Source organism: Nomia melanderi, chromosome 5 (assembly GCF_051020985.1).
Source record: "Nomia melanderi isolate GNS246 chromosome 5, iyNomMela1, whole genome shotgun sequence".
NCBI classification, from domain to species: Eukaryota; Metazoa; Arthropoda; class Insecta; order Hymenoptera; family Halictidae; genus Nomia; species Nomia melanderi.
The window spans coordinates 12,283,328-12,307,479 of record NC_135003.1 but is presented as its reverse complement, the minus strand read 5'-3'; the positions used below and the strand labels follow the sequence as shown (position 1 = coordinate 12,307,479).

General features: G+C 43.9%; 1 protein-coding gene and 1 long non-coding RNA gene across 5 annotated transcripts in view; one reads left to right on the top strand and one right to left on the bottom strand.

Moving 5' to 3' along the window:
* The window catches only part of LOC116424463 (uncharacterized), a 216,139-nt gene that overhangs the window by 110,139 nt on the left and 81,848 nt on the right, over positions 1-24,152 (bottom strand). The gene's annotated exons all lie outside the window — the stretch shown is intronic.
* Positions 1-24,152, top strand: part of knockout (Stork-head domain-containing protein knockout) — a 173,809-nt gene that overhangs the window by 69,997 nt on the left and 79,660 nt on the right. The window contains exon 2 of one of the 4 annotated variants that reach the window (XM_076367929.1): positions 10,948-11,054. The exons of the other annotated variants lie outside the window; for them this stretch is intronic. The gene's annotated coding sequence lies outside the window, so the exon portion shown is untranslated. The remainder of the gene's footprint in view (positions 1-10,947; positions 11,055-24,152) is intronic. 4 annotated transcript variants of the gene reach the window in all.

Genomic DNA, 24,152 nt, shown 5'->3' with positions numbered 1-24,152 from the left:
GCCCGGCGATATTAATGATCTCCTAGGGTCGACGTATAACAAAGACCCGTTGTTCGTTTTGTACTATCACGCGTGCAGCCGCGAACGGGTACACACGGGTACAAAACCGAGGACCGTTTTCCTCCTACGAGCACTTTCTTCTCCCTCTCCCGCCGCGTTTTCGCGGCGAGTCCGGCGAGAAAAATGGCTTCCCTGGAATCTGTTACGTGACGTTATTACCGGCCCCGGTACAATGCACCTTAATCGCCGGTGATTTTCATCGAACCGGGATAAATTTAGTAATTACCGCCCGCCGCTAATTCCGATAGGCGCTCGTGCGTGTTCCACGGACCCGCGCGATTAATTATTTCGTCAGGGTGTTCGTGCGATACTCCGCTCGGCAACGTCTCGACGCTCCGCGCCGTTCGCCTCTGCGGTTCTCCGACGCCGGGTCGCGGAACGAATTGAATTGTGGGAAAAAATCCACTGGGAGTGATTGTTTGGATACGTAGCGGTTTGGAGCGGGATCCGGCTGAGATATCGTCGGGGCTGCAAATCGTGAATCGAACGGTTCCTTGGAGTATCGAGATTTGAGATTGGAATTCTGAATGTTGGAGGTGTACGTGGAAAGTATTGTAGTTTGAAATGTTTAGTGTTATCGTTAGAGTTCGACTTCGAAAAATTGAGCAATTTGATTTTTATGTATATTCTGTTGCATAGCTTCTCTTATATTTATTTTATATTTGTTTTAATATAATACAATGGTGATCAGATCTAATGAATTACTGATTGAATTTAATCGAATAAAATACTGCTTACTCTGATGTCACTTATCAAAAGGGGTTAGGAACCTAATAAAAACACAGTGATTATCAGAATGACTTCGCAATATGTTTCTCATCTCGGTGGCGTTTTAACGAGAGGAATATTTTAATTAGAGGGTCCTTCAGCGGTAAATAGAACCAGCGCAGCTCGCGACCAGAGAATTTCGACACCGAGGAGCAAGTGCAATTCAGGTCCGGTTACGGTAATTGAGTAAATGATTTAACGAGCGTAGCGACTACTCGCGAACCGCAGGATATTAATGATCACGGGCCGTGGAGAGGAACACGTCTCTCTGGTCCCTTTGGAACGAGAACGCACGCGGCCGGATTGTTTTCCTCCTACGACCGTCACTTTCCTCTCGGCCACTCACCGCGAAAAAAATCAACTTTCAAGACTCGATCTATCCCCCACCTATTCGTGTACCAGCTCACGACAAGGAGCGACCGGAATGATAAGCCCCAAGATCCACGCGGACTTCTGCTGCTGGGTACAATCGCCTGTGCACATACTGCACGTGCACACCCACGACAAATGAAGCGGTGAGCTTTGATTATATAACCCCTAGGTATGCACCGTGTATTATGAACGGTAGAGTAATTGAATATTTTTCTTGTTGTCCTGTTCTTTTCGCGGCGGAGGAGATTGATTAGCGAGAACGTCGTCGAAGCCAGCTGAAGGCGCTGCGAGTGCGTGGGATAGGTTCGAACTCATGAGAACGAGAGCACATCTGTTTTACCTCATTTTTCAGCCACTCACGGCTCGAACGAGGTGTGTGAGATCTATGGTGGATCGTAACGGAAGTCGAGAGAAATTGGAACGGGGTTGGAGGTTTAATGGAGGGACCGGTGTCATTAATTGTTCGCACTGGTCGGGATGAAAATTGAATTATCCGAGGATGAAATTAAACCCGCTAAGTACGAAGCCGGGAGGTTAATATCGTGGAAGTTGAATCTCGATTGCGGGGTACGGCTTGTTTCGATGCTTCGGATCGGTTCGATTGTTTTTAATCGTTAACTGTTGGAATGTACGGTTAAGAGTTTTGAGTATCTTGACATTTGAAATTAGAGATCTGAAATTTGAATATTTTAATATTTTAAATTTTATGTTTGAAATTAGACATTCGAATGATTGAATATTTAAGATTTTATATCTGAAAATAGAAATTACAGATTAGAGGTTTAAATGAAACATTTTCAATTTCAAATCTGAAATTCACAATTCGAAATTCGAAATTCGGAGCATCAGCAATTTGAAGTTCAAAGTTTGCGATTCAAGCTTATAGGTAATTACCAGAAAACTTCTCGTCCGCGGTATAACTGCTCGCGACAGGCTAAGCGGTGTGCTGAACAGCGCATTACCGGGCATTGAAATCACCGGGTTCGACGTCTAGGTTTATATCATTATTCGAAACTCAACAACACTGTTCGATGGAAAGTGAAAACCGCGGACTCCTGTTTCCGATCGGCTGTCGCATGCGGGGGACCATGACGAGTAACAACGCATCGATAATGATCCACGCGCCTATAATTAGCCCCGGTGGCCGCTGTACATCGATTAATCGCCGTCGGAAGAAACCTTAGAGGAAGAAGAAGCGGCCGGGTTGATGCGGCGCGTAATGATCCTCGTGCACACGCGTCGCGCTCCCGCAATTAATAATGCACGCGGCCCCGTGTTCACGATTCTAGATATTTTAAAGATACGCCGCCGGTGAACTCCGACCCCCGGCCGGCAACGGCGCAAGAGCTTTCTTCTTCGTGACACTTATTATTCGCCGGCGCGGCTGCACGATGATAAACTAATGACTCCCCCGTTTCCGCGTTCGACGGTTCTCCACTACCGGTTTCCGCTCGTCGCTCGCCGGAGAAAAAGAACGAAACCTTTAACTCTCCTCGGTGGCGCGCGTCTCGGCGAACCGTTCGCCGGCGAACTCGCCGTAAATTTCTGTCTTACAAAGTCGTGTCGTCCGGCTGCATCGCGTTTCTGTCGGTACTTTCCTTCCAGTCTTAATTTGCCTGCAGGTGTCGGCCATAATTAGTCTCTGTCTATCGTTCCAGTTTGCGAAATTGGATTCCCGGTGCCGTCCTTAATCTCTGGAATCGTTCGACGAGTATATTAGCAATTATCTGCGTTGCCTTTCGTGTTCGAATTAAAGTCGCTTTTTATCCTTTCGCCACGCCGGAATTCATCGTCACGCGGTGTCGTCCAACAGGATTTCGACATTGGAATTCATCGTGCGGATCGTCTGGGTCTCCGAGTATTCCGAACGAATGTTTGGAATGTTGTATTCAAATTTCACGGGTTCTTGTGTTTTGGATTATTGATATTTATTCGGCTCTGTATTAATCCTTCGCGCTCGGAAGGCGAATCAGTTACCGTTTTGTTGCGGTGAAACTATAAAATCTGATATTTAATGTTGAACTTTGTACAGTGCCTTGATACTTGAAATATTGGAATAAAATAGAGTTAGTTTCAAGGAATATCGTCTTCACCTCGTCAAAAAATGTTAAATGTTTCTAGTGAGAAACATCCGAGTGTAAAGAGTTGAATGCTTTGATAAATTCGAATTTTCATTTTCTTCGGTTCGCACGCGTTGTCTCGTGTTGTTGATTGTATAAGGTGTATTTCAAAGTGTATCATTTTACCTGAATACACAGTAGTAGTGTATTAGACGTACGGACAGTAAATTATACTTCTGCACAAGCACCTGTTAATTCTGTAAGAAAAATAGGTGATACTTAATTGATCTTATGGAACCTCTAATGCTAATTTATTACTATTATCCCACTAAAAACTTGTAGCCGGACACACGGAGGTGCCTTTTACATAATTATTCTGTCCACATATTATGTACACGCGTGTCTTATGAAAAACGTGTGCCGTGCTTGTCACGTTATGTAACTCCGAGACGGTCCGTTTCCGCAGGTCGATTCTTCAAACACATTAATCGTCAGTCTTTAATATTACAGAGTGAGATCTCAACCGATATTACATCGAAACTGGTTAAAATCTTAACTTTACATCCCGGTTAAAGCAAAACAATGTAAGAGCAATACATTTTTCAAAAACGTACTAAGTATATAAAATAACAACCTATATTATCTTTAATTCTATTTTCCTACAGAAACAAGGAATACAGAAAATAAAAATTTATTTAAGAGTTCAAGGAATCGCTTAATAAATGAATCTAGAGTATCCTTAATACATCAGTGTTAACACTAGATTTAGACATTTATTCTACACTTTAAACAATTGTTCCTAAAAATATCGCTGTTCGTTCGTTTACACGTAGAAAACTCGATCTAAAACTATATTATTAGAAAACATATTCGCATTGTTGCATCAATGGAAATCAAAGCAAACGTTTACCGTGTAATGTTCGCAGTATTCGTTATCAGTGAAATCGGCTCGCAAATCTGATGTTAATATTGTTCTGTGTCGGGGTTCAAAGAACGTGGAACGTTACACCAGCAACACGCCAAGGATCCCGGTCTCTCGTTATGTCCGGTGCAATTTATCCCGCTGGCTAGTGTTACTCTCCCGTCAACCGGTAGTCACACTCGACTGCAGTTGACATCCTTCGCCCGGATACGTTTCTGCTTCATATTCCTCGATTTACGTTTGTTCGTTGGCAACTCGCGGAACCTGATCCCCGCGATGACATTTTCTATCCCAGAATCGCCGGCTGCATAAAACTGTACCCGCTGACACCGGCGTTTCCTGAGTGCACCATTTCTCTCGTTAACGATCCTCGCTACATATTCACCATGCAAAACCGACCATTCTTCTTCTTCGCATTAACCCTTTCCGGTCCCGAAACTTCTACGAGTTACACGTTCATTTTCACAATATACGTTAACTAACTTGTCATTCGTGAAGAAAATAAATATTTGTATAAAAAATTCCTATTCTAACTATCAAAAAATTATTACTAGTATATCCATTTAACAATGGCTTAAACTGGTTCGCATTTTACTAATATCGAAATATATGGTTTCTAGGCGATGCTACCGGGAACTAAAGAGTTAACGCTTGCGCCAACATAATTAATTTAATTGTTGATTAATATAGTTCTTTAAAAAAAAGAAGTACTTGAGTCATGGTTTTATATAGCATGATGATATTATTAATAATTATAAACACATTATCGAAGCTTACTTCAACGAGTATGTATTCGAATAAAATTGAAGGTCCAGTCTGACTGAACGTACGACGGCAAAGGGTTGAAAAAGGATTGTACACTATAGCTTTATCGATCTTTCCTCTTCCAAATAACATTCCGACATACTCTGCGAGCACGTTGTTATCCGAACGACCTTCGCGTGAGAGTCTGATACGCGCAGATTTGCCGTGTTTCACTGAAAACTCCCCGGCACAATGTCGTGGGGAGTTAATTTTATGGTAATAACCAGGCAATTAGTGGCTAACATCGTGGCGTGTATTGCCAGCGATTTATAATATGCGCCGGTAGTACCGCTACGTTTGCCTATCGCCGATCAAGACCCAGTTCCATAATTCAGCGCTGTAACGACCGAATTGAGGCTGGCTCACACGCGATCCTTGCTCTTGTTCGCCACGGGATTGATACGACGATTCTTGTTGCCGCGCTGCGCCGCGCCGCGTGAGAATCGATCGACGTCATCGGCAGGTCGCATAATAAACGAGTTCAGAACCCGCCGCTGTGATTTATACGACAATGTTTGATCCTTAGCGTACCTGACACAGTTCCCCGCCATTCATTAACATAGAATGTTCATCTTACTTGTCGCTGAAACGTTCGCGGGCTTCGCTCACGTTTTTCTATGCTTTTTGCGATGGGTCGTGATAGTTGTAAATAGATTGACATCGCGCTGCGGGAGAATTAGGGTAACAGTAATATACGATAGCCGAGCCAACAGAATCAATTTCAGGTATCACTGCATGCTACATCACTATTGCATAGATACTCAATCTTTTCGTCTTCCAATGTTTCTTTTCTCCCGGCAACACGGATTACCCTATAAATCCCATTTCATTCACCTGGAACCAGCTAACTGCTTTAAGGCGAGGTGTCTAGAACGTCTCAAACATCGACAGTATTATTGAATCAAGATCTTGATCCTACAACTGGAAACTCAAAGGTTCTCTCTCCAAACAACAATTCTTAACTCAAACTCATGTACCCAGGAGAATCACTGTGATCGGCAAGAAATCTCGAAAAGGAGCTAACAGAAACTTCGACTGGAAACTTCCAGCGCCTAACTCTCTTCGAAGTCTCCAGCTAGCCTCCCAGTTGCCTGGACAAAACGAGCAAGTTTCCCGCGGCTGCGACACTGTCTTCGCCGGCCTCGTCGAACCTTTCTCCCTCTCTTTCTCTCTCGTTATTTCAATAATGTTCACGTACGATGCAATTTATACTGTTGAGCGGCATTATCTCGCCGGTGACCCGTGCGCTAGCGGCTTCGGCGCAATTGACATCCTTTAGTCGAGAATGCATCAGCTCCTCACGGCGTCATCCTCGTCATCCGCCGTTTTACCGTTGCTTGTCATTATGGAGATACGAAGGCCCCGGGTACCGTGGGTATCCCCTCGTGACCTCCGACGCTGCCTTCCAGAATTTTTCTCCGACCGACCCGGCCGCTCGCGCGCGCACACTACGTACGTTTCTATGGATGTGTCCGGGCGCGCGCACACGGTTCGCCCAGAACCAGGATTATTCGCGTGTTATGGCCGTTGCCGCGCCGGCGAAACGAACAGGTTTCGTGCCTGGAGTATCGATGATACTGCGAAAATCGTTTATGCGCATCGATGCATCTGGAAACTTTTCCCCGGCGGGTACGAAACGTTTCCCACCGCGGCGAGATTGGCGGGTAGGGTGACTCCGCGTCCTGGTTTATCCCGCGATAGCAATAGTTTGCGTTCGGCGTTGCGTTCCGGCCGCCAGATGTTACTCGCGTTGCGATTCTTTCCACCGTAGAACACTGGAGGCTAATTCCTCGGCGATCGCCGAGAAAAAAACGATCGATCGCTGCCCGTTTCCTGGGATCGTATTGAAACATCGCCGCTGTTATCTAACTCGAATCTCACCGGAAATATTGCTTCTCGGGAATGAACGGATAATAGAAGGTAATTCCAGGTAAATACGAAATTTGAGGATGATACACGTAGCTTGTTCAGGTGTTTGCAGTCGTCACGCTCGGTCCGAGGCTATTCAACCGCGAATTAGACGAATTGGCACCTCGGCCGCTCACGTTTGTTCTTCCTTACATAATCGATCCTTAGCGCGCTGCCGGACGTCATTCGTCGATTTTTACGTAATCCTGGTAACGCGATAATCAGCGATTTCCATTAGCGTCCCAGCGCGAACGACGGAGACGATCGTTTACGCTGATCGTTCGCGAGTCTTCTCTAAATCGCAGACAATTTTCGGCGAGCCGTTGGCGCGTCGCCTAACGTAGACGGAGACGGCCGGTTTGCGGTGTGTCGTAAGCGGCGGCGAACGTGCGCCGATAAAACTACGAATCGAACGTTCGACGCGTTCGCGGGCGTGATTTAAATGATAATTCACTCGGACGCCGGTGTTTTATAATTATCCTCTTCGCGGATTTAATGGCCGAGCAGCTTTCCCGTGTGGATATCGTTAACGAGATCCTCGGTCGTGTGGCACTGTTGCCCGCAAAAGCGTTAAGGGTAAATAAAACACCAAACGAAATGAAAGTAAATGCATAATGCATGCAGTAAGAGTAACGATAACGCCGTGCTCTATTTCACCAACGAGGACGATCGCTTTAGCAGACAATCAGAAGCAATTTCGCGGGGAATGGAATTATGCGGCGAGCCTTGCGCGCGCGCGCGAGCGAGCGAGCGAGCGAGGAAGCAGGCGAGCCAAGCACCTACCGGCTCGTACGTTTTAACAGAAGCAATTTCGAGCTCCTTGGAAGGGACAGGAAATTGATCGATACCGGTGGTCGAGGATCCTCGAGGAGAATAAACGCGACGGGTGGCGTTCGCCGATGGGAGGGAGGCGACACGGACCGCGGCGGAAACGTTATTACGGTTTATTCCTCCGCAGAATGAACCTATTAAAAGCAATTCAGGAAAAACGGGCCTCGAGGGCGAGGTTTCACTTATATGGGGGACTTGTTTTCACTTACGTTCCATCATTAACACGTTCGTTATCAGCCTCGGACATTTACGACGATCGCTATTCCTGTATTTCACATACGGAGGGGAACTTTAAAGGGAACTTTACTTTTACGTGTGATTTCATCTGAAACCGTAACAGACAGCGTAACATTTAGAAAGTCCCGGCGATCATTGTGTATTATTTTTACGGTCTTAAGGGGGCAATTAAAAAAGCAAATGAGAGGCCCGAGCGGCGTGTTTATGTAAAAATGTTGTTCTGTAACAGGTAGAAGGGAACGGTTTGATATGGGTCGGGAATGAAATCGAATCTCCGTTGCGTGGAAGGCGAGCGCGGCTCGGCGAGGGCAGACCGGAAAGTGTAAATTCGCATTAATTGAAAAGTTCCTTTCCGAACGGCGCCGATAGCACCGGCAAGTGCAAATTAAGTCCGCGGGAAGGCGCGTAATAAATAGGAATTTCTACTGTTCCTCTCGCGCCGGTGCTAAACGACGCCGATAGGTGCGAAATTATTTTCATTGGCGGCCGCGGAACGTGTGGTTTCGCGGTGCCCCGGAAGTACGCGCGCATCGTTACGCCTGTTAAGAAACCTCGGAACAGTGGATACTGACGGCTGGGATTAACAGAAATTTATTTGCACGCGGTACTCGTGTAACTCCGTTGTTTATTTATTTAAATCATAATGACCAGCCGCCCGGAGATTGTTCCCGACGAAATGAATTACTCGAGGCCGGGCTCCTCGGGATCTATCGATATAAAACCAAGTATTCCGAACGTTCGAAATTTCTCGCAAAAAGCAAATTCAATTAACTCCTAGACCCTGATGCCGCTCCCGATTTATTGCCGGCTAGAAAAAATTCCCAGCTCGCGTGTGAGATCCCACGGACACGCCGTCGGTCATAAATGGATAGCTTCATGCATAATAAAGCACAAACTTGTAATACCATTAACCCCTCGCCTTAGAGTGGCACGCCGGGAATCGTGACGAAGGTTACAAACTCAATTTAGGAACACGAATATCATTGATCCTCGAAACGCAATATCAATATTCCCGCTATTAGCATCCAACGGTCTCGGCGTAAATACAGAGCCACAGTGAAAGTGGAGTTCCTTTCGCCTCAAACGAACTATTAACGATGAAATAATTCCGGTTGCGAAATGAATCCCGCCGCGAAACGGGGTTCAAATTTACGTCGCCGTTCACCCGGGTGTCGTTGCCTCTAGAAATCTGCGGATTACCGGAAATACGTTCGAGAGGAATCAGAGAGAGATAGAATAGAGTTCACTGGACAAGAGTATCTGAGATTTCCAGAATTTCAGCAGAATATCTATATTATCGAAAGAATCAACGTTTCCTAATCCTTCACGGTTTCCCGGCACAATGAAATTCCCTTTAACACGTTCACTGCCATCGTCGCATATTTGTGACCGGCAGTCCTATATTTTACACAAAGAAAGTAGAATTAACCGTAAGGTTAATTATTAACCATAGACATCGTTCTTTAAAGTTATAAGACACAGCGTTATTTATAGAAATTCGATGACTCGTTTTAGTTTCGATATTTTCTTCAAAATATCCATTAAATTGAATAAAACACTAATTATAAATATTCTCACCGAGACAAACCAACATTTTCAAATTCCCCATTTCCATACCCTTCCAACAATCGCCAGACATCTCCCAACTTCTCAACCCGAAGATCTTCCATCCCTCGAAAATCCCAAAACCCTCGACGATGTCGCCTCAAGCTACGAGATGACCTCCAAAACCCGGTTCGATCCTGAGATAAATCATCGATTGAATCGTCCGGGCATTTTCGGATTCCCTTGTAGCTGTACGTTTATCTCGTTAAGCGAGAGAAACTCTCGTCGCGGCGACGATACGCGGCGAAGATGAATTGCAGCGTACACCTGCCGCGGTCCGCAAAGTCGGCGAGCGGCGAAGAGGCATCGAAGACGGTAGATCGAAGTTCTACGGGGGGGAGTTGGACATAAGGAAGCGAAGAACGAGGCGGGAGCCCCGTGTTCGCCGTCTCTTCTCCTTCCATCGCGCCGAAGCACCATACGAGCGGGTAATGGACGAATGGGCAGCTGCTGGCAAGGTTTTAACGCGCGGACCTGGGTGGTCCCCGATGGATACGTATTCGCGAGAGTTATACGTGCTCGCGGCGCTACGTATTCATAACCTTATCCACGCTCCGCAGAAAATAATACCGCGCGCTATTCATTATGTATACGTGTACGTGTGCGCGCGGCAATCCCATCGGGCCGGACCGCATGCGGCGCGACTTTTCCGCTGGTCCCGTCGAAAGGGAGCGCGCCGCTGCGCCGTCTTCGCGGGCACCGTCGATGGACACCGCCAACAATCGCCGTTGAATCGATGAATGCCGGATAAACCGGCCGCTGATTTAATATCTCACGAACGCGTTTTCGTCAACTGCGACCCCTTTCGCGCGAAGTGCCGCCGCGGCACTTTTATTGTAGATTCCTGGCTTTGTAATTAAAGACCTTCAATAATTTTAGGTTAATATTGTTTGTTTCTCCATTAAATTGATTTCTTAGACGAACGAACGTGCGTCGGAGTTTCATGGCTATTTTGGGACTGGTTTTTTGAATTATTGATTCATTAGGGTGAAGTTTTTGGTGGGATGTTACCCCTTTTACGCGAAGGGGTCGCAGTGATGGCACTTTCGTCGTAGGTTCGTAGCTTTGTGATGAGAGACCTTCAATCATTTTAGGTTAATAGTGTTTGTTATTCTTTTAAATGAATTACTTAGATGAACGAACGCGTGTCGGAGTTTTGAAGCTCTTTTGGGGCTGGTTTTTTAAATTATTGATTCATTGAGGTGAAATTTTTGGTGAGATGTTATTTTTACTTGAAATTGCAATTTTCACAATCTCTGGGGGGTTATGTTTAGTGTAAATTTCATTGGAATTATTCACATTTGATGTTATAAGTATTTCCGACGAAGTATTGAATACAACGTAGGTGTATTGAAATATCCTTTTCTTCCTTTGTTACAGGTAAATTCGGAGTCGCACACCTTACAGAGGACTCCGCGAATCTCGATCTTGACGTCGTTTATCTAATACCGATCTCGAGTGAGCTACAATGAAGCTTCATTCGCAAGGTCATCAGAAACTAGTTTGTACACTTAAAATACCTAACAGCTCGAGAATAGCAACAGGAAATAAGTGAGCCGACGCTGCATAGTTTCTCCAGATACATCGTAATGCGTTTCCAATCTCACCAATCCGAGATTTATTCCCCGGTTTTGCCGCATTCGGTGCATTAGAAGCTTATGATAGAAACTACCTGCTGGCACAGCTAGATTGATTAGAACAACACTTCGTCATCATTTCGCAAGCATCCTCGCGGAAAAGAATCCCCGGAAAATAAACTGACCGGGAACGCGCAATATATTCCGATCGACCGCAAATATATTTCCGATGTATTTTCGTGCGGCCACCTGCTCCTCGCGCCACGGTTTTCGCCACAAACCGTATACATATTAGACGCTTATAATAGAAACCATATATGTACCCGTACAAGTTGATTGATTCGAACAACATTTCATCGCGCGCGGGGCCCCGAACGTGCTCGGCCGGCTCGCGGGGTACACGGAACAACGTCAGGCTATTTGTACACTCGTCATTTTTACGAGGGGATAAATCACCGGCGCGCTTTCGATTCGTCGTAACATCAATTTGCCACTCTATCGTTATTCGTCCATCTGGTCTGCACGGTGTCGAATCGCATTCACGCGGCCGCAGAGTTTGTGCATACATTAGCTCGGGGACCTTTGATGTAGCACCGGCTACGCTCGCGGAACGGAACGAAACCGAGACGCGGAGAGCGTCGTCTAGAATCTAGAAAGCGCGATGGCGATCGAACTGCACCGTTCCTCGTAAACCCGCGTGTCACGGACCACCGGATCGAGCGGATCCGTCGCGTCGCGGCGCTATTAACACTTCGATCGCTGCGTCACCTGAATTCGGGGCAACTTTTTGTGTGCGTTTAAAAATGGACTCTCTTCGTCATCGAACCGAATTTTCTTGGATCTATGAGATGAGAAAAGATTAACAGCAGGTTTACATCTATTGTACCTCTTCTTTATTGTTACCCGAAGAAGTTACGTCATTTGGATCTTGACGATTAGAGGTTTCACGATAGAAAATCAAAAATTCGTGTGATTATCGATCAAGATCGACATTTACTAATAATACTAAATAGACACTTAGGATACTCAATATGCGTAGAATACACGTAATCCTAGTGTTAACGCTAGAACTACCGAGCATTTAATACGATTAATATGCAATTCCTATAAAAATTGTAACAATAGATTATTGTCAGTTGTTTTAGACATTCATTGCAGTATTCAAATGAAACTATTTATTTTCAAAATCATTTCGAATATTCAATGCTTCGAAGATACCAATAATTGCTAAACAAAACAATCGAAACCAGTCATTTTGACTGTTACGGTACTGTTAAAAGAGCAAGCTCCGAAGAATCTTGATTCTCCAACTTCTGTTTCAGTACTTCCTTGATTTTTAATCATTTCTATATTGTACAATGACAGCTAAAACCTGTTCTACCGCGTGACGATAGGAATCTAAGATAATCTCAAGCAATGGAGAATATTTAGTAGCAAGTGCTTCAAAGACTCATTCTTCTATCACTAACAGAACGCACCTTTCCTCCGTAATCAGTTACATTCTATGCATTTCGATGTTAGGGGACTTTGAAGCACTTGCTACTACACATTCTCCGTTGCTTAAGGTTATTTTGGATTCGTATCGTAAGAGAACCTTATTACAGTCGATATTTCACGGGAAACAGACCGGTCCCAGGGAGTAGCAGCAGCGTTATTGTTGCGGAGCAGATGCATTTAATCCGGGCGGCGCTTTCGTGATTTATTAAATCGAGCACGATAACGAAGGTACGAACGACGCCGGCTCGCATCGCATTCATCGATTCAACGTGACTTCATTGTAAGCACTACGGGGGCCGGCAATGAAGTCGGATACGTCGTAGTACCGCGGGAGACGTGTATCCACCGGTCGGGAAAAAGTTGCACCGCGTGCGGCTCGTGCAGTTCCGCCGCATGCAGATAGCGTCGGCCTGTTCTGGCTGCGGCTTCAATCCGAATCTGCAACGGTGTAATTATATAACGTAGCCCGGCACGGTGTATAATTACGCTTGAATTCACCTCGCAGCGATATTGGTCAAATACAGATATCAGATACCCCGGGTTTCAATGGAAAGAAACGAAAGATTGACGAAGGAAGTGGATGATCATGACCAAAATTCGAACACTTTCAACTTACGGATCGGACGCGTCGATTTTCGGAACTTACTTCAACCCCTTGCCTTGCAACATCGTGTCAGACTCGTGACGAATGTTTTAAACTGAAGAAAGTAAATCTGAATGTTATCTGTTTTCCTACAAGCTTAATATTGCCTTTTCATTAACGTAGACATAAGCAGATTCTTCTTTCTCCTAATAAATTATGAACGATACAGTAGTTTTATCCAGCAAAATTGTGAAAGATATCGTAAGGCAAGGGGTTAACTTAGAATGCAGCTATCAGTTTAATCTTACAAAGATCGACGAAGTAACTAAATTTAATATAATTCGAACGTAAGTGAAGTAGATTTGAGAATGAACCCTTACCACTCCACCAGCAAGCACGGATACATCAAACGACTGCAACAGTGCAATATGTATGAATTAACTTCCTGTTTTCCATTATTTTATGCTCACGGAACATCCACAATTGAATTTCCTCTTTGAAATAATCAAACATAATTGATCCAACTAACAATCACTCCACGATATTCTCGTAATAATAAAGGTTAATTTGACGTAAAACTCATCTGCCACAGTTTCAAAATGATTCTCGAATCTGTCGCTTCGTCGGTAGTATTCGTTTCAATCGTTGCTACGAGCTCGTTCGATTATCACTGAATCAGTGTGTCACGCCATCGCCAAGCGTTAATTAGAGGCGATCGCGATTACAACAGTGGCACCGAATATGCATGCGCGATCGCCCGGTCGCGTCCTTGAAGGACAATTGCGCGGAACGCGTGAAAACCGGCGAGCGTGGCGAACGGGGCCATTAAAAAAGAGGCGGACAGCGCGTTCGTGCGCCGCCGGCAATTAAATGCATAATTATCCTGTTGAATTTTTCCGTGGAACGCGTAAGAAAGAAATTGCCTGGCGTTATCTCGCGTGGCGATCCCGCGTTGATCGCCTTTCCCGAGCCGCGTGGACGGTCCTCCTCGCCTGTGGAAGATGAACCGTGCGGCCTACTTTTTCACCGTACCGTGAAACACCAGAAGCGATCCCGAACCCGCACGCCCACGATACACGGCGAACGAACGCAAGATATCCCGATCTCGACCGTTATTACCCGACAATTAATCGCTGTTTATCGATAAGCCCACGCGATCGTTTCAGCGCAGCGCGGCCGCCTGTGGACAATACCCTGAAATTCGACTACTCGCGTAACGAAAATTGAAGGTTATCAATTCGCTAAATGGTCCCTGTTATACAAAATAATTTTTCATTTGAAAAATAACAATTCTGTACGAATAAATCCCGTTTCTCTGTTTACAACGTTGGAATCGGAACACAATATATCAATTGTTATCGAAGAAACTTTATATATCTGTAATGTAAAACAAAGATAACTATCATATGTTTAGGTTTATACGTTATAACTTTTGTCCGAGGTATATGTATCACTCATACTATTCGAGTTATTGAGTTTTGTCCAGAAAATGGTCGTTTCGCCACACTGTGCGACGGCTGGAAACATCCAACGTGTGAAAACGAGCAAAACGGGGAGAAGTTAAATCAGGCTTCAGCTTCTGAATTATACAGGATTGATCAGATCTTTTCTTTGATACCGTGATTTAAATCACAATACAGGGGAAACATTAATACCCTAATCGTATGAATACAGGATTTATAATTAAATTACTTATTAAATTAGGTTAAATCGTTGAACAGAGTTCCGAAAATATTGAGATTTGTATTCGGATGCAGTATGAAGTGATTCATTGTATTTATGTGTTTGCGTAGAAATAAGACTTAGAAATTACTCTAACTGCTCGTTAGTCTTAAGACGAAGAAGCGGAAGTCCTCCGTTGCGTCTTTTAACCCTTTGAACTCTGTAGGCTCCAGTATTGCACCAGTTATAATATTAAATATTTTAATGAATCTTAAAGAAACTAAAATTATTCGATTTTCCACACATCCAAATTTTGTACTAAGAAGGAAAATAAAAAATCGGAGTAACGTTATAGCATTTCTGATTTTCGCTAGGAGTACTATAAAAATTAGTTGCAGTCGCTGATAATTGACAAAACAACCTGGAGCGCTAAGGGTTAATAGTACATGAATTTACTATGTAGGACGCAATATTCGATATAACACAATGTTCTGGCCATATTTAAACGGAGATATGTACACTCTATACCGGTCGTTTCTACTTGTGTTAACCCTGGGACACGGCTGACCATGTAAGAGCCACACGGAGGTCTGGTGCCCGGTCGGCTGTGATTCATACAGGAAGTTACGTTATATATACATGGTTCAGAACTAGTTTCTGGAGTACCGAATGCCATTAATAGACTTTAATATCGAATCTTTAGGTAAATTTAGATTCTTCCGCGGAGGAATTTATAGCGGTCGTTTGTTATATTTTTAGAAAAGGGAATTAAATACGCGTAAGAACGATTTCCCCGATATCGCGAACTGTTCCATCGGATCCCGAATGAAATAGGAACTCCGTTTAACTTTGCGAAACACCGTAAAACGAAGAATTCGAATAAATTCCGAAAATCCACGATCTAAGGATGATACCATCCTGTACCGCGTACGCGCAGAAAAATGTGGGATCCCATAACGTTCCCGAACTTTCGAACGGGAAGAAGCGAGACACACCGGGAAGAGATGTTCGATAAATTCCGCGGGAACCTATACGCGGAATGAAGCAATCACTTTCCACGATAAGAAGGGGTATCCTTCGGGAAAGGCACGTCACTGACGTAAGGAATGCATTTAAATCGGTCCATTGTGAACGGAACCCCTACGCGTGCCTCGGCGGCGAGGCCCGTTCCCCGCGTTCGACAAAGTAAATGTATCGACGAGAAGTTATGCCGATAAGATTGCCAAAGCTCGCGAAGAAAAACCTCGGGGCGAAATCTGCTCGGGAAATACGCTGCTCCCCGTGACGTCCGATCTTCTCTTTGATACCTCCCGGCGCGATAAGCTCTTTCGCGAGTCCTGCGACTGTCGTTTCGAATGATGATAATAATATGATTTTATTCGATGGACAATCTTCGATATAAGAAACAAACACGTAATGGTCAACGATGAAATTCGTGAAAGGAATTGATGTATCCTGGTCGACTCTAGTTTCTATAAGGTCATTTATAAAAATTTGTTATTCAATTCTATTAACAAATTTATTACGAGTGTATTAAACAATAATCTAGATTTCCACGAGATTATTACATCGTGTCTTATTTGAGCGTGCCACTGCAAATACATGAAATTATGAGTTTCTAGAAGCTTTTTCCTATCGAGGAATGAAATTTCTAATTGAATAAAAAAATTCGAAGTACACTTAACCCTCCATTTACACGGTAGGTTGGTTCTCCGTGTAAATTGATATCGTGCAATTTGAGTCCACGATTCACTTTGAAAAGTAGTACACCTATAATAAATTTAACAAATCCGTGTGAAACGGTATTATTTATTTCCTTGTGAAATAGAAAGTTACATACATATTTTTAAATAAAAATTCATTATTCTAACAAGATTGCGTATGTAATTCAGGAAAGAGAAGAAACATTAATGTAATTTTTGCATTTCTTTGGCTTAACCGTGTCAAAGTAAAATGCGAGTATTGTTTAAATGGTGGCTCTTCCACATTTTCTTCCGTGTTAAACCGAAATCGCGCAATTCGAATGCCGCGTAAACCGAGGACTAAGTGTACCGTGTGTACGAGTGGATTATAAACTTAAATTCCGGGGCGCGAAACACGTGTGTAGATTCCTCGAGGGGATATTCGATCGAGTCTATATAATAGCGGCATCGTGGACGAGTAACTGGTTCGTGGCGCGTGAATCGAGAGGAGCGAGCCGCTGACCGGGCGGATCGATCGAACGAAACTTGATTTTGCCACGAAAATAACGCATTCGCCGAACGCTTTCACCCGACACGTGCGGGGACCGCGCGATCCGGGCGAAATTGGTACGGGCTGGAAAGATCGACGAACGCTTCTGGAATGGATCCATCGGCAGATCTAGATGGCCGGCCTCAGGGACGTGCGGTTTGAGCGGAGTCGGCATGACTGACGGCAAGTTAATGAGATCCGTCATGATGTAAAGACACGCCGGTGACTCACGCCGCAGGAAGTCTAGCCTGCGCGAACCGAGACCGGATGTCTTCCGTTCTTTAAATCGGCACGAGGTGAAACGGAGTCAGTGACATCGGCCGCGTCGGCGAATATGCGAAGTCCAGGCCACATTGTTTCGGTGTTGTTTCATCGAATCATTCTCTCGACGCGTTCACTGCCACGAGAAACATCGGAGTTTCGCTTATTTCTTTGGAGCAGAGATAACAAGGAACGATTATTAATTATTCGCTACTACAATTCTTACCTTACATTGTTAGCTAGTTGTTTGCATTGAATATTTTTATTCGATGTCAGTTGTCTGTGTCATTCGTTCCTTTGTAGTGGAGATAAAAAGGAACAATTATTAATTATTCACTACAATTCTTACGTTACATTGTTAGCTAGTTGCTTACGCTATTAAACATTTTTATTCGACGTCGGTTGTCTTATGAATTATAATTGTTTCCATTTTGAATCTCCGATCCAATGAGACCACTGACAGCGAAAGTGTTAACGTTAGATTTATGGGCATTTACTGTGCTCTCTGTTCTATCGCTATATTCTAATCAACCCTGTATGATTCAAAAGCATCGTACACTTCTTAAATTATTTCTGTGAATGATATCAGTCCGCAGACAGTTATGAATATTAAGCACGAGATCATATCAACGAAATTTTACTCAATTCTTACAAGTGAATGTACGAATTGTAATACTCGAATTAATGAAGCAGAATTAAGAAAATAAGATTCAAAGCGAAAAGCAAAGAATGTAGGTTTGGAGAATCTGTCCAATGCGTCTCGTAGAAAGAAGAATGATTAACCGCCGATCATTACAGCGCAAAAAGAAGCCCCTGCGCTTATAATGTCATTTAACATCTCCGAACGTGCCTAATAGAATGACGGCCGTCGGAATCGGTACTTTTTACTGCGCAGGCATTGAGCTAGTAGCAAAGATCCTACAGTTTTTATGAACAGTAATTACTCGGTTCCGTGACAAATTCGATCGGTCATAGTGCCCGCGACTTCATCAACGAATCTCGTTAAAAACAAATCCACTCGTGGCGCAACGCTGCGTCATCGCGCTGTTCGGTTAACGTGTTAGTACGAATCCGCGAGATCTATTCGACCGATTAGATGGTCGGTTTCATTTTCAGCGTGCCTTGTTAAATTCGTGAAAGCATATATCTCACATTTCGACGAAACGTTTCGATGTGTTTCCTCTCGGGTTCGTTGTTCCGAATGAACCGTACGTCTAATTAAAAAGTTACGTCAAGCATTATCGTAATCGCCGATTGTGAACGAACGTTCAATGTACGGTTCGTTGTTCGCAAAAGCAAAAGGAAAGCACGCACACGCGCGGCGATGAATCATCGGGGAGGAAGTCCTCTAATGATTTTTTCCTTCCGTTTCGTTTCGTGATTCGTTTTTTTTTTCATTTTTTCCCCTGCATCGTCGGAAAGTTTTGCAGCCGGCGAACTAGTACAAGGTGAAACGGCGGAAATTAAGCGACCGGTACAAGCCGGCGAATAAAAAACGTAACGGAACAATTTTACCAGGCGCGGATCGCGTGTTGATCCCCGCGTCCGCACGATTTCTGCCGTTCACGTCGCCGAGTATAGGCCCGGGAGAAAAGTTATGCCGTTCTCAAGATCGTCGCGATAATGAAATATGATGAACGGCCCGCTAATTGAATGCTGAGAAAGTTACATTATTGTTCCATTAGGAACGCCTACACTCATTCTTTTTTCTGCCTCCCCGGGCTCGCGGAAAAGTTGATGCTCGAACGAGTACGCCGCATTCTTAGGTCGACGGGGCGGGGAAAAGATTATCGCCGGCACTTCGGCGGTCGTGTGAATATTAATTGCAATTAAGCTCGAATCGCCGTGATGAATACTAAATAACATACACGGAAACCTTGTAATATTAGGCCGCAGCAACTGCGTTTAACGGAGGAAATTACTTAGATCTATTTTTCCTTGTAACGAGTCATTTTATTTTCGTACGGGAAATCGGTGTTCTGTTCGAGCCCGCGCAACCTGTTCAACCAGCTCAAACACTGTGACTTTCAAATGAGCTCCATGTTCAACCAGCGCAAACACTGACTTTCAAACGAGCTTGACGTGATTTCTTTCTGAAGTTTAGAGTAGATTATATTTACATTATGTCGTGCATACCGTGGCTCGTTAAATATAATGCTTCATATTTAGTCTGTCGTTTAAGATCCTCTTATTCGTTTCTTACAACGAATATAAAACTATTCGAGAAACAAAACGGTTCAGTTCAGAATTACGAAGATTCTATAGTAACAGTAAAAAGGAAATCTAATTTATCGAAAACAATGAAACTTTAATCAACCTTCCCCAGTTTTCGCAGAACCAAATGGAATCCCCACGAGCATAAACCCCGAATGCACCTCTGCGATTAAAGCGACGTCACGAGAGCTCGAGAATCTCGTAAAAATTCGCAGTCTAGACGCCGGGCATGATTCGCTAGTTCCGCTCGATCGCAGCAACTGCACCCTAAAAGCGAAATTCAGTGCGCCACGGGAAAGTACGCGCATAAATACACCGGCATCGGTAAAAACGTTGGAGCGTCGTTTTTGTTCTCCCCTTTGTTTCGCGGGAAACGTCAGAAAGCGCGCCGTGAACGTTTTCGATCCGGCTCGTCGGAAACGACGTGGAAGTTCGTCGAAAGTATTCGCCCGGGAAGATTCCGGCGCTCCAATTTCTCCGGCGCGGGCCAAACTGCAACACTATATCAGGGGAGGGACGGTCCGGATCGACTGCGTCTTGGGCCGCGGCCAAAGGCGCGAGATTACTTCGTTGATTCCTTCCAGGCCCCACAATTCGATGCGACCGTAATTGCCGCGGCTTTCGTGCCAAATTTACGGCCGTCCTGTTCATCGGGAAAGGGCTACAGGCGTTTTAGAACCGTGTACCTTGGCACGCCGGGAAGCGATGCAATATTCAACGGCCGCGATCCTCACGCTATCACGACTAACTTCTAACGTTGCGCCCCGAGGAATCAATACGCCGACGTGATCACGAAAATCTCATGCAAATGAGCCCTTCATTCTGCTAAAATGGGCCACGAACGTTGCCTTCAGATTTGTCTTTCGTACACCCTGTACACTGGCGAGCTTTCATTTATACATTCAGCTAATTGCAACGTACACCGTAATCGATTTGCTAAATAGGTTGTATCATTACGTATTCATAGCAAATGTCACTGGATAAAATTCCATTCTCGAAAGTAGTATTTTTCATTGATTTTCACATACGTATATCGAACATTGCTACTCTTGCTGGAATGTAAGATTAACTTGATATCTACGACACCCAAGGATTAATACTGTTTCATTAACATTCAGAGTCCAGTAATGTTTCTCATTATCTTCGTAATTCATTAGCAACCTTTTAATGTGAAATTGGAAGGAGCTATCAGTTCACCACACCCAGGTTATCAATATCGAAACGACATTTCAACTTCCACACGCGACAATCCGAAAGTGAAACTTCGTAACTGATGTGCATACCAGTTTGCCTAGCGTCTGTAGACACATTCCACGATATTCGTAGTGGTGCTCTTTAATCGAGCCAGCAACTCCGCGGGTTGCTTAAGTGTTAATCTCTCGGGCCTATCTAGCCGGGAACTCGAACTTGCAACTCAGCCGAACAGTTTCTGGAATTCCTCGATAAATTCTCTCGCCCCGGTCCCACTTTTACAGCACGTCCATTCAGATCGGTCGGACAGCGTTCCGAAGTTCCCGGCGGTCCTCTCTTTTCCACGTTCGAGCTTTCCCGCGAGATAACGCTTATTCGCGATTACGTAGCGGAAAGATAACGCCGGGCGAGTTCACCGTACCGTTATCCGCGGCACGCAAAAGTTTCGCGCGCGCCTGGATGCACGCATCGCCTTGGTTCGGCCCGAGAGCGGCCTCGACGGCCGTTGGAACGCCACTTTACATTAGTTGCGAGGAACTTCTCTCCGCTATAAACGCGCCGAATCTCGATAAGTGTGCCTGATTCGGTATGAATGGTATCGTTTAGACTCTTAGCCCTAAACGGAGATTACGACGGTGGAATCCGAGGTCATTCCACACGCACTGTACACCGAGCTCTAGAACAAGGGGAGTTATCGAACCAGGAAGTTCAAAAAGTTGTGGAACTTTGTGTAAGTAGAGTAAGCCGAGCCTAATACGTTGCGATTAATTTTAAACCTTTTGCACTCGAGAAGCGACTCTTAGTCTATCGAACTGTGAAGTTGAATATTTAGTATTTTGAATTAAACTTTGTATAAGTTTAATTTCGCGAATCTCCTCGCGACTTTCATTTTCCCTAGAATTGAAGAATACTGAAAGGTCGTTCGCTTCAGATCGAACAATGAAGTCAAGGTATTTAACAATGACTTTCTTCATTAAAAGTAGATCACCGGAGTCTTCCATTTACGGAATGCAGAAACTCGTCTCGCGTTGACAAGAATGCGTGGAACATTTCGCTAGCTGCGTTCGTTCTCGAGATACAAATGGGATCATTGCTAGACTGCGGACTTTTATGCAATTATGGAAAATTCGGAAGTGGAAGATCGCGTAGAATGCATATTACACGAAAAATTATATAAAATATTCGAAGTGTAGAGTTTTTTTAGAATATTTGTAAGGAAAAACTGTTTTCCACAGTTTAATTCGTAGTTTAATTTTTTCAATTGCTTAACACTAGAACTACCGAGCATTGAATACGATTAATATATATTCGTATAAAAATTGTAACAATAGATTATTGTCAGTTTTTCTAGACATTGATTACAGTATTCAAATGAAACTATTTAATTTCAAGATCATTTCAATTATTGAATACTTTTAAGATATTAATAATTGCGAAACAAAAAGATTAAAACCAGTCATTTTGACTGGTACGGTAGTTCTAGTGTTAAAAACTTGAATTTTCGTAGAGTTCCGCAGTTCGTTGTTTATTAAGTCGTGAACTTATGCCGGACGACCGTCGCCGTTCATCGAACCCTCTAAACACGACGATCCTGTTCGAAATTAATTAGCGTCGCACGCGAGCCGATCCGCGGACTCTTCCGCGGGAAACGTCTCGGTCGTTTAAAGATCGAGTTCGACGCGGTTCTGTCGGTTAGTATAACTGTAAGCGAGATGATTATCTTCATAATTATAGACGGCGGATTTTATTTCCGCAGAAAATTGCCCGACTTTTCGAGCATTTTTGCGCCGAGAGTGCTTCGCGGTACCGGTCCCATGAAAAGTCTGTTCCGAACAAAAAATACACTTAGATTTATCCTTTTCTTTATTTTAATAATTTCATTTAATTTATCCGGAAGCGCCATTACGGACATTCACGTCCTAAGGGGATATTTTGCTACGTCGAGTTCAAAGAACTCCAGACTTTCGAGATTTTAAATGAAGAAAACCTCGAAAATATTTTTCTGAAAGACTTCACTTTAATTCGTTTTTTCAGCTGAATTCAGCTGTTGCTCTCAAAACTTCGTTCCTTTTAATAGTGAACATAATTTATATTCAAAGTTGATTATGAAACTCTATTTTTAATGTTTGCAGTATATAATTGAAATATCGTTAAAAATTCTATAAAAAAAATGTCATAACCCGATGCTGAAAGGACTAACCTTATTAGACTCAAAATTTGTATTCACTTGCATTTTCTTTCGTGTATGATTTACAATATTAAAACATATCAAACTTAGGTACCTTTTAATTGCACTACAATGTTCAATCACTGAAACTATAGACAACTGCTATTTCTCTTTCTGCATTTATTGTTTATCGTACTGCCCCTAGAAAAATTCTTGTTCGTTCATGTGGCTTCTGGAAGTTAGAGGTTTTAAACTAGATAATTGAAATACATACTGGTATAATTCTATCAATCAAAGCCGACGTAAAGACGTACTAAATAGTGTTTACAACTGTTACAAATTCAATACGCGTCAAATTGACTCCGTAAATCTAGTGTTAAGAGTTAACACTAAAACTACCGTACCAGTAAAAACGACTGATTTCAGTTTTTCTGTTTCGCAATTATTGATATCTTCAAAGCATTGAATATTCGAAATGGCTTTGAAAATAAATAGTTTCGCTTGAATACTACAATGAATGTCTGAAGAAACCGAAAATAATCTATTACTACAATATTCACAGCGATTACATTTCAATCGTATGAAATGCTCGGTAGCTCTAGTGTTAAAGGAACCGTAGAATGTGAAAACGGGATTCGCGAGCACGACCCCCAAAAAAAACATGGAGAACGACGCGGAAACGCTCGCCGCCATGGTGACACGTAGCACAGTCCGCCCCACGTATCCTCCCTCATTTCCCGAGGGCCATAAGGCGGGCGTCACGTCTCTCTTTATTGTATCAACTACTGCGACCGAGCGCCTAATTGATTTACACTCACCCTCTCGGTCATCAGCGGCCTCGAGGAATCTCATCTACGAAAAATACACGCGTCAAGGAGAGACATGTCTCGAGAAAACTCTGCGGGATGAAACCGGAACACGTTGCCTTGGAAGAATTGTCTGTGAAGGGAGCGTGATTGCATCAGCGAGAAGGGTTTTCCCTGCGGGGAAAACTTCTCCCTTCGAGGCTTCCGACGTTAACGATTTGCCGGCTTTGTCGTAGTAATACCGCTGTACTTGCTACCATAGAAACGGGGACTTGATAGTTTATAAAAAGAGCAAGCCTCCTTCCATATTTTCCTGCGCAAAACACTGAAACTACGTCTTCAACGCGTTCACCAGCGCCACATATTTGTAATGGCCGTAATTCTATACTTTACAT